We start from the raw sequence: 10,656 nt of genomic DNA, 5'->3' as shown, positions 1-10,656 counted from the left end.
CCAAGTTAAATAATTAAAATGGCATTGTTGACTCCTTCAGTATTGTTTTATTGGTCTGTTTCTTTTTCTCTGCAGCAATATCATCTTTTTTTTTTTTTTTCTTAAGATGGAGTCTTGCTCTGTCTGTCACCCAGGCTGGAGTGCAGTGGCATGATCTCCGCTCACTGCAAGTTCTGCCTCCCGGGTTCACGCTATTCTCCCACCTCAGCCTCCTGAGTAGCTGGGACTATAGGCATCCACCACCACACCCAGCTAATTTTTTGTATTTTTAGTAGAGACGGGGTTTCACCATGTTAGCCAGGATGGTCTTGATCTCCTGACCTCATGATCTGCCTGCCTAGGCCTCCCAAAGTGCTGGGATTACAGATGTGAGCCACTGTGCCCAGCCCCACCCTTTCTTAATCACTGTAGTTTTACTTTCTTTTATTATAATCCTTCTATTTTCTTCTGCCTGTTTCAGAGTTTCGTAGTAACTCTGGACCCAGGAGTTGCTTTTGTTGCCATTATTTAACAATTTGGTTAAAATTTACTCTTAGACATACCAGTGGGAAATAGAAAAACACAAGTGCTAAATAATGAATAATAAAGTTGAGACAAAGATGCAATCAGGAGATGCGCCAACGTTGTTAATCTTCAGTGAGAATAAGACGCTTACTAGACTTAAGTTGTTGACTATTTGTTAAATTGACAAGGGAAGTGTGAAATGTTGGCACTATATCATTAAAACACGTATCAGAAAGAAAAGGTGAAGGGTTAGAGGAAATGAGGTAATGTAATTTATGACTTAAGAATGAACAAAAAAATTTTCCAATGTTCCATGTCACAGGAGAAACTCAGACTATGTGGAGTTGTTGATAGGGAAATAGCTTATTACATAAGAGATGATGTATAAAACATAAATACTAAACTAAAACCAAGTCAACTATTATTTAAACCTTAAAACTCATCTCAAATATTATATTCACCTATTCCTGCAGAAAATAGTAGTTGTTCCTTCCTAGCTGCTGCTTCTATAGCATGTTGAATAGTAGTTATCTTTGTATATATTTTTTCTCTACTATAATGAGATTCTACAGATGAAAGCTTTCTCTTTCTAGGTGTCTCTATCTGGCACACAACAGGTGCTCAAGAAGGATTTTTAAAAATACATGAATAAAAATCAGGTTATGAGTTCTCTAAGAACTTTAAATTTGGCTATGTAACCCTTACATCATAGATCAATTTACACAGTTGATGGCAACCTAATACATATAGAGCTTCACATTGAAACACAAAAAGGAGCCGGGTGTGGTGGCTCACTTTGGGAGGCTGAGGTGGACGGATCATGAGGTCAGGAGTTCGAGACCAGCCTGGCCAACACGAAGAAACTCCACCTCTACTAAAAATACAAAATTTGCTGGGCATCGTGGCAGACACCTGTAATCCCAGCTACTTGGGAGGCTGAGGCAGGAGAATCGTTCGAATCCAGGAGGCGGAGGTTGCAGTGAGCCGAGATCGCGCCATTGCATTCCAGACTGGGCGACAGGGCAAGACTCTGTCTCAAAAAAAAAAAAAAGAAAGAAAGAAAGAAAAGAAAAGAAAAAAAAAATACAAAAGGGAGAGTGGTTCTTGGAAAGCAGGTCAAAGAAAGAAATAAAGTTTATGCCCCCTCCTCAATTATATTGGCTTTCAACTAGAGGAAAAGTAAAACAGCTGTAACACAGTAGGTCCTATTAAACATTGAACATGGAAGAACTCTAAAATTATAGCCAAAAAGAAGCCAAAAACAGAACACCAAATAGCCTGTGACCCTCTTAGGGAAATCAGGTGGCTGCTCTAGGTCAAACAGGGAGTGCTAACCTTGCACCCTTTGCTGAAGCACCTTGAGAGCATCATGCTCTCAGGGCTCAGAAAACAATGCCCCAAAATGAAGGCCTTAGAAGCAACCATTTCCTGACCTTCTCCTGCTCTCCAATTTTTCAGTCCCATTCTCCCCCATAGATAGCCATAGAAATTAGTATCCCTCTTCCTCAGGGTGGGTCATAGAAATTAGAACCCCTTTTCCCCAAAGTCAGCCATAAAACCTAAAAATAGTACTCTAACTCCCGGCTGCTCCAGCCTTTCTGTGTAAAAACTTGCCATAAATTATCTGACTTACCTTGTTTGACTACAGGTCATAAGACCCCCATTTCAGAGAGAGAACTGCCTCATACCAGTAGGAAAAAATGCATGGCTAGAGAGCCAAGAGAATCGAGACAGACAAACCTTACTGGATTTCCCCACTCAGTCTGCCAGCATGAAATCATACACTTTTTGTCAAATCATATTTCTACATGGTTGTCTGTACTAAGCATAAAAATGGACAATTTCCCCTGTATCTTTGGGTCTTCACTCTAAAGTCTCATGTGTATAGATGTTAAACAAATTTGTATGACATTTCTGCAATTAATTTCCCTTTAAGGGTCCATTTTTCAGTAAACCTTCAGACTTGGCTCCTACTACACCCGGATCACCACCCAGGGATGTCACAATAGAGATCGTGTCAGCACCAAAATTAATGGCCCGCAGATCAAAGTGTGAGGGGGAAAAAAATAAAAAATAAAAAAATAAAAGCTTTGGGCAGGTCTGACATTTCATACAATACAACTTTAATCCCCTTTAATATCATCTAATAAAAAGAAGAGAAAGATTCACAAAAGACAAAGTGAAAATGGTAACAAAACAGATTAACATGAGAATTAGAGAATCCCTACTGCAAATCTCATCTTTCATTTTTTCTCAGTTTTCCTATCCGAAAGTATAACTTAATGAAAGCAGAACCTTTAGACCAATATTCATGTAGAGGGTTTTCAGTAAATACTAGGACATTTGTAATACTTTCTCACCATAGCATTTGCAAAGGAAAGGAAATGTTGACAGAGAAACAGAGGAGTTGAGCAGGGGGTTGAGAGAAAGAGGGAACAGAGAAAGACAGAAAAGGTTGGTAAGAAAAGGAAAGGGAAGAGGAAGGGAAGTTGTTTGAAAGAGAAAGATGGAGGGCATTGAGAAAGAAAGAAGGATTGAGAGAGGGAAGGAGGATGAGAATTTGAAGGAGTATGAGAGATTGGAGAGGGGAAGAAAAGAAAGGAGAAGAGGGAGGTTGTTGATTGGAAAAAAAGTAGAGAGATTGAGAAAGAAAAAGTGATTAACAGAGGTGAAAAGGGAGAGATGCATTGAGAAATTGAAAGAGTATAAGAAGTCCAGAGAGATGGGGTCAGGGAGGGGGAATGTAAATGGGTATAGGAGGTGGGGAAGAGGGAGAAAAGAGGTTGAAGGAAAGGAAGAGAGGTTAAAAGAGAAAGAGAGTGAGAGAAGAGGGAAGTTTTCCTTTCTTTTCTTTTCTTTTTTTTTTTTTTTGAGACGGAGTCTTGCTCTGTCGCCCAGGCTGGAGTGCAGTGGCCGGATCTCAGCTCACTGCAAGCTCCGCCTCCCGGGTTTACGCCATTCTCCTGCCTCAGCCTCCCGAGTAGCTGGGACTACAGGCGCCCGCCACCTCGCCCGGCTAATTTTTTGTATTTTTTTAGTAGAGACGTGGTTTCACCATGTTAGCCAGGATGGTCTCGATCTCCTGACCTCGTGATCCGCCCATCTCGGCCTCCCAAAGTGCTGGGATTACAGGCTTGAGCCACCGCGCCCGGCCGGAAGTTTTATTTTCTAATACCATTACAGAAATATCCGTGCTCATACTTGACTTCCAACTTTAAAATGAAGATTCGTTAGAAAAAGATTATTCACCAATTTCAATGAAGCCTCAGTTACCTCCATCCTTAAATACAGACAGAAATGTTTGGGAAACATACCATTTTGTTTCAGAGTTAAGGATTCCTAATTTAAGCATATAAGCTTTTTGACATTAATTTTGAAGAGCAAAATTTTCCTAATGTGGATATACTGAACCTAACATCTTGATGTATTATTGTAATTACAATTATTGGGCTGAATCATATAAAGTAATTAATTTTCAATTTTTTTAACCTACAGAAATGGCAGCTTAATAATTCAAACTATTATAATTTAATCACAATATTGAGTTCTATAGGACAGAAGTCCTGAATATTACACTTTGTGAAGTTGTTTGAGTATATATATATAATATGTAATTTTTCTATTTCCTTATGAATTGTTGTCTCATTTGATTATAAATGTGCTTACCTAGAGTGGAACCATATGCCCTTTTGGAATGCTGCGTTCTTAGAAACCAAATGACACATTTTGGTGGAATGTGTAAAATAAGAAAAAAAAAGGTGCCTCAGGCTCCTACTCATTTTATATTCCAGATTTCTTTTTTTTTTTTTTGAGACGGAGTCTTGCTCTGCCACCCAGGCTGGAGTGCAGTGGCCGGATCTCAGCTCACTGCAAGCTCCGCCTCCCGGGTTTATGCCATTCTCCTGCCTCAGCCTCCCGAGTAGCTGGGGCTACAGGCGCCCGCCTCGTCGCCCGGCTAGTTTTTTGTATTTTTAAGTAGAGACAGGGTTTCACCGTATTAGCCAGGATGGTCTCGATCTCCTGACCTCGTGATCCGCCCGTCTCGGCCTCCCAAAGTGCTGGGATTACAGGCTTGAGCCACCGCGCCCGGCCCATATTCCAGATTTCTATGATGGACTTTGGCATCTAGATTTCTGGCTCAGGGACCTTCCTTAGTTCCTCCCTGATTCTTGGCTGCAGCTTAGAGAGGTAAGGGGATTGAGACAACCTGAGTTTCAGATCAGTTCAATATGTTATAAACAAATGAAATATCCTACAATTTTATCTAAAAATTTTAAGGTCAATTGATGTGCCTGATAAATAATCTCTTAAATGTCCACTGCTCGTCACAATTGTGAAACTGGCAGGGACCTTTCCTATCTATTTGTGCTCAGAGCAGTTTCTGGCCTGTATCCCTGTGAGTGAAGTTAAGAATTATATGGATTGAATAATATTGCCCTTCTTATCTTCCAGTGTTTTCCAAAGTAGAATAAAAAAGTACAATTATATATAATGATATTCAAAATATACAGTGTACACATGATATGCAAGATATGAATTGAACAATTCGAATTTGTAAGTTTCCAGGAGGCATGAAACAACATTAACTTTCTGTGGCCAATGCTTAATATTGAATGTACAAACACACTAACACCAATCTCTGCAATGATAATGATGGGTGGAAGTGACACTGAATATTTCAGCACTGACAAGACCCTCATTTTTCTGGTGTACTGTTATGCATTTCTTTTCCCATTTGTAATCACAATTGTAGCACACTGCTCTTTCAGTGATCTCACTTCTCCAGTGACAGATGTGATCCAATCCCGGCAGGCAGAAATTCTTGTGAAGATGATGCAGTGAGATGGCAGTGACTGCTGCCTCAGCTCACAATGTCAACAAGCTTGGACTTCCCATGCCGGGCACATTGCGGTGTTCTTCCACAATCTCCCTGCAACCAGCAAAAAGAGAAGTTCTCCCAAATGCCTGATTCCTGGCTGACACTAACCCCAACTGCAGAGGATGGTCAAGCAGGGCACAGGTTGTTCTCTTTATTTCACTGATTTCTGCTCACAACCTAATAGAAAACTATGGCCACTCAGGTAGTTGGCTGATGTGACAGATCTCTGAACTGGATTGAAATCTATGCCTTCAAGGAGAGACTGAAAGATAAGTTAGTGTAAATTCACTTAATGCTGACTGTAGACTCTGCCATGAAGAAATTTTCAAGCATCTATAGAAATGGCCAGATGATGGTTTTCAATTACATGAAAACTTCTTTACGTTTTCAGTGTTACCAGTGGTAGGTTCATTAAGCCACCTAATTCAGCTATGCAGCTGAATCATAAGAAATGATCGTCTGGGAGCGGTGGCTCATGCCTGTAATCCCAGCACTTTGGGAGGCTGAGGTAGGTGAATCACGAGGTCAGAAGTTCGAGACCAGTCTGGCCAACATAGTGAAACCCCGCTTCTACTAAAAATGCAAAAAAATTAGCTGGACGTGGTGGTGTGTGCCTGTAATTCCAGCTACTCGGGAGGCTAAGTTAGGAGAATCACATGAACCCGGGAGGTGGAGGTGGCAGTGAGCCGAGATCACGCCATTGCACTTCAGCCCGGGAGACAGTGCAAGACTCCATCTCAAAAAAAAGAAAAAGAAAAAAGAAATGATCATGTTTGTAGGTCAAAACCCATTGAATACCAGCAATTACACATAATTCATCCAAGTAATGAATAATTCCTTTTGAGAACTGAGTTCACTTCAACTATCAAATTAGTAATCACGGTTCATTTGTTTTTAAGGTAACTTAGCCATATATTTATTCTTCTTGCCTTTCTTTTTAAAACTACCATGCATCTATACCTCTTTATGAATCAGCAAATGCCAGTTTGTGAGACATACTAAAAAAAAAACTCCCAGACTCATCAATGCAATCTTTGAATTAACATGCAGGAAGATGATCCTGCAGCTCTTCTGAACATATTGGTGTTTTTAAATATCCAGACCCTGGTAGCCTTGCCAAGAGGTACTAATGATCAGAGATACCTTAGCCTGCTGTACCATTTTGAAAATTCATCCTCTAGCACAGAAAGAATAAAAATACATATAAACCTAGGCAAATGCTTTCAAAGGCTAAAACAGGGATTGCCCTCTATGTAGACACACTCTTAGGGGTAAATCCCACCAGTTTTCTCTCTGAGCACCATAATGATGTTGTTAGGTGATTTGTAAAGACCTAATATTATTCTACTTTAGCCTATACAACAGAAACACCAAAAACTATTTTGTACAGTTCTAGGATGAGAGAAAAATAATATCATTCATGGAAGGAAAAAGAAGAAGATTAGACCCAAATCAGTTGTTGATGAAGCGATCAATACAATTCATTTTTAAATGTCAAACCTATACTTGATTCCCTTGGTTTCACTGTGCTCTCATTCTTTTGACGTAACTTTGCTGAATAAACATCATGTTTAGAGACTGACAATGGAAACTACATTCTGATTTATTCTAGTCTATTGGATATTTGTAACTTGTTAACTCAGTTGTGCAATACAGTAGAAGTGAAACCAAACTCGTGGGTTGACCTTCACATAGGCTAGTTATTTTCACATACTCTTTTCCACCCATTTACTATTCATACCAATCCATCATTTCAGAAAAATGCCTCACATAGTTAGAAATTGGCTGATACCTTTAAGTATGAGTTTTCACTGTTATAAAACAATTGTGTATGTGTGTCTGAGTTTGTGTATGTTAACAGTACAATTGGAGAGTAATCACATAGAAATGAGACTTACAAATATTAGGTAATAAAATCACTAGATATTCTTCAATACATGTTTTTATAAGTATCAATAAACTGGTATTCATGAATATAATGACCTAAAACCCAGGAAGTCACCCTTAGATCCATTATTTTAAAAGACTTTTCCCACCATTATTCATATTAAAAATAGAGAAAAACTGAAAATGAATAAACAGAATACACTTAGATGTCACATATATTTGTTTGAATTCTAACATTGGAGGAGGTGGTACATATACTCACTATGAAATTCAATTGTTCCCCATCCAGCAGTCATACATATAAAGTAAATTTATTTTATCATCTTCCTCTGGCACCAGATTAATAATGAAAACTCTCCTAATTAAAAAGGGTGTTGAAGAGAAAGGTAAATATCATTTAGTCTGTAGGATTTATGTTAATATTGTCTATGTTGTTTGCTCTTCAGTGACGGCTCTAGAAATAGCTACTTTGATCTAACAGTAACCCCCACTCTTTTTGAAACAAAGTCTCACTCTATCATCCAGGCTAGAGTGTGGTAGTGCTGCCCTAGCTCACTGTAGCCTTTAACTCCTGGGCTCAAATGATCCTGCCTCCTCCTAAGCCTCCTAACTAGCTAGTATACTACTACTGGCATGCACCATCACACCCGGCTAATTCTTTTTTTGTTTGTTTGTTTCTTTTTTTTTGGAGCTGAGATCTTGCTATTTTGCCTGAGATGGTCTCAAACTCCTGACCTCAAATGATCCTTTTGCCTCAGCCTCCTAAAGTGTTGAGATTATAGGTGTGAGCCATGCACCTGGCCAACATTACTCTTTTAAATGCTGTGATTAATTAAGTCTTGCAGAAAATGCTATTACTCAAAAGGGATCAGCCCAATTTATATGTTACCAGTTTGCTACAGGTATTACCATATCCTCCCAGGACAATAGGAACGTATGCCCTACACTCAGATGTGAGGTTCTTAGTTTTTCACCCATAATCATTTTTAAAAAATACATCTGCCATTTTTCTACGTGCCTCTAGGACATCATATTGTTGAATCTGAAGTGACAGTGGAGAAAATATAAGTCTCTTCCTTCATCGACTACATCATGTGAGGAATGGGGAAGAATCACATTTGTAGTACTTTAAACCTTTCAAGTATTTGTTTATCTAATACATATATTTAAATTTATTCTTTCTTCCCAGATGTATAATAAAATATATTGATACATTATATATTTAAACATTCACATTTTTATCTTATCACCAAAATGTGTTTATATATAGACAATGTGGGTTTATGTATGTGTCTGTGTGTATTACACATAGAGACACACACACACATTTGTTTTCCCATGCTGTTTTATTATATTTTGATTCAGACTTTCACATACTTTAATGCTTCAGCCTATCTGCCATCTTGGATCATTTATTTCAATGATTTGTTCTTTATTTTTACTGTTCTTAATAACATTGTATAAACTCTTTGAAGTATAAATTATTTTCCTACTCACCTCCCTATGCACATCCACATTTTATGCTATGCTGCCTTTGCAGATAATCATTTCACTTTCTGCCAAATTTTCTTGAGCTAAACCATTTTCCTTCTGCCAACGTAAGTTTTTTAACCAGCAGCTGGCTTTTCTCTTTTCTTTTCCTTTTTTTTTTTTTTTTTTGACGGAGCCTTGCTCTGTCACCAAGGCTGGAGTACAGTGGCATGATGTCGGCTCACTGCAACCTCCACCTCCACCTCCTGGGTTCAAGCGACTCTCCTGCCTCAGTCTCCCGAGTAGCTGGGATTACAGGTGCCTGCCATTATGCCCGGCTAATTTTTGTATTTTTAGTAGAGACAGTGTTTCACCATGTTGGCCAGGCTGATCTTGAACTCCTGACCTCAGGTGATCCATCTCCCTCAGCCTCCCAAAGTGCTGGGATTACAGGTGTAAGAGTGTCTGGCCTACCAACTGCTTTTCTTATTCTGATTTTTTTCATTTGTTAGATTATGATCACATCAACTCATATCAGTCAGTTAATGAATGTATCATGATTGATTAAATCCCACTGATGAACATTTAGACCATTTTCTCTTTTTTGCTTAAAAGCTGCATCAAGCATTCCAGATAATAAATCTGTGCAGTTATGCCATTATTCCTGGAAAGTAGAATTGCTGAGCCATGAAGCTTGTACTTTAAAAAATAGCAACTATTGCCACATTGCCTGATTTTTGAAAAGACAAAAAAGGATGTATCAACTTACAGTCCATCCAGTTATGTTTATAATTTAGAACTATATCAAGAATCTTTAAAATATTCCTACCCTAAATCCAGCAATTCTACTTCTGGGAAGTTTATTTTAAGGCAATCCTAGTCCTGGAAAAATATATATATATACAAGTATAGTCAATCCACCATTATTTAAATTTTTTTATAAAGGAAACAATCCATTTTTATATGAATTGTGGAAAGGCTACCATGTATCCATTAAAATTATATTTTAAAAGTCTTTAATATGAAGCAATGCTGACTATCATAAATGAAAATGTACAATAATATAAAACTTACAATAGGTATATTACTACAACTACTCAAATACAAATGAATAGTATGGGAAATACATGAAGGAAGTATGTCCGAATACTCACATAAAGGTAATGATGCTGGAAATTACAGGAGGGAAATGTCTTGTCTTTAATAGGAAAAAAGTCATCTCTCACTCTTCCAAATGAAAAGAAATGAATAGGTACAGATACAGATAAGTTACTAATTTCTTAGAGGGAAGAGAAACAAAATCTTATGTTACTGTTGGTATCAGGTGGTGTTAAGTAGGAAGCAAAGTCCTAGGAGAGCAGGAAAAAGGATCAAGATAAGAAAGTAAGGAAAGAAGGGCTGAAAAGAAGCGGGAATGTTTGTAATGACGATTGTGGATATTAGAAGACAGAACCATGCAGGCATACCCCCAAGGATTGCTGAATGGTACTGAAACTGGAAACCACAAGATATTAAGGGCACCAAATATCACCACTGGTCTTTGTCTAAAAAAGTGCTTCTCAACGTTGGCTGCACATTAAAATTTCCAGGAGAAATTTATAAAATACCAATGTTAGGTTCAGGAAGGACTAGGATATAAGGTCAACACAAAGACGTCAATCACATTTCATGTAGAACCCAAACAAAATACTATTTAAAATCACAATGAAGACAATGTAATACTTAGGTATATACTTAGCAAAACATGTACAAGATCTGTATGTTGAGAATTGCAAAATTCTGGTGACAGAAATCAAAGAAGATCTAAATAAGTGGAGAGACATCTTGTTCATGGATTGGAAGACTCACATACCAAATATGTGAATTCTCCCCAAACTGAGCTATAGCTATAATGCAATTTCTACCAAAATCACAAC

The sequence above is a fragment of the Trachypithecus francoisi genome, unplaced genomic scaffold (assembly GCF_009764315.1).
Source record: "Trachypithecus francoisi isolate TF-2019V2 unplaced genomic scaffold, Tfra_2.0 Lachesis_group11, whole genome shotgun sequence".
Lineage (NCBI taxonomy): Eukaryota > Metazoa > Chordata > Mammalia > Primates > Cercopithecidae > Trachypithecus > Trachypithecus francoisi.
The sequence above is the reverse complement of the archived record's forward strand: the minus strand, read 5'-3'. Positions refer to the sequence as shown.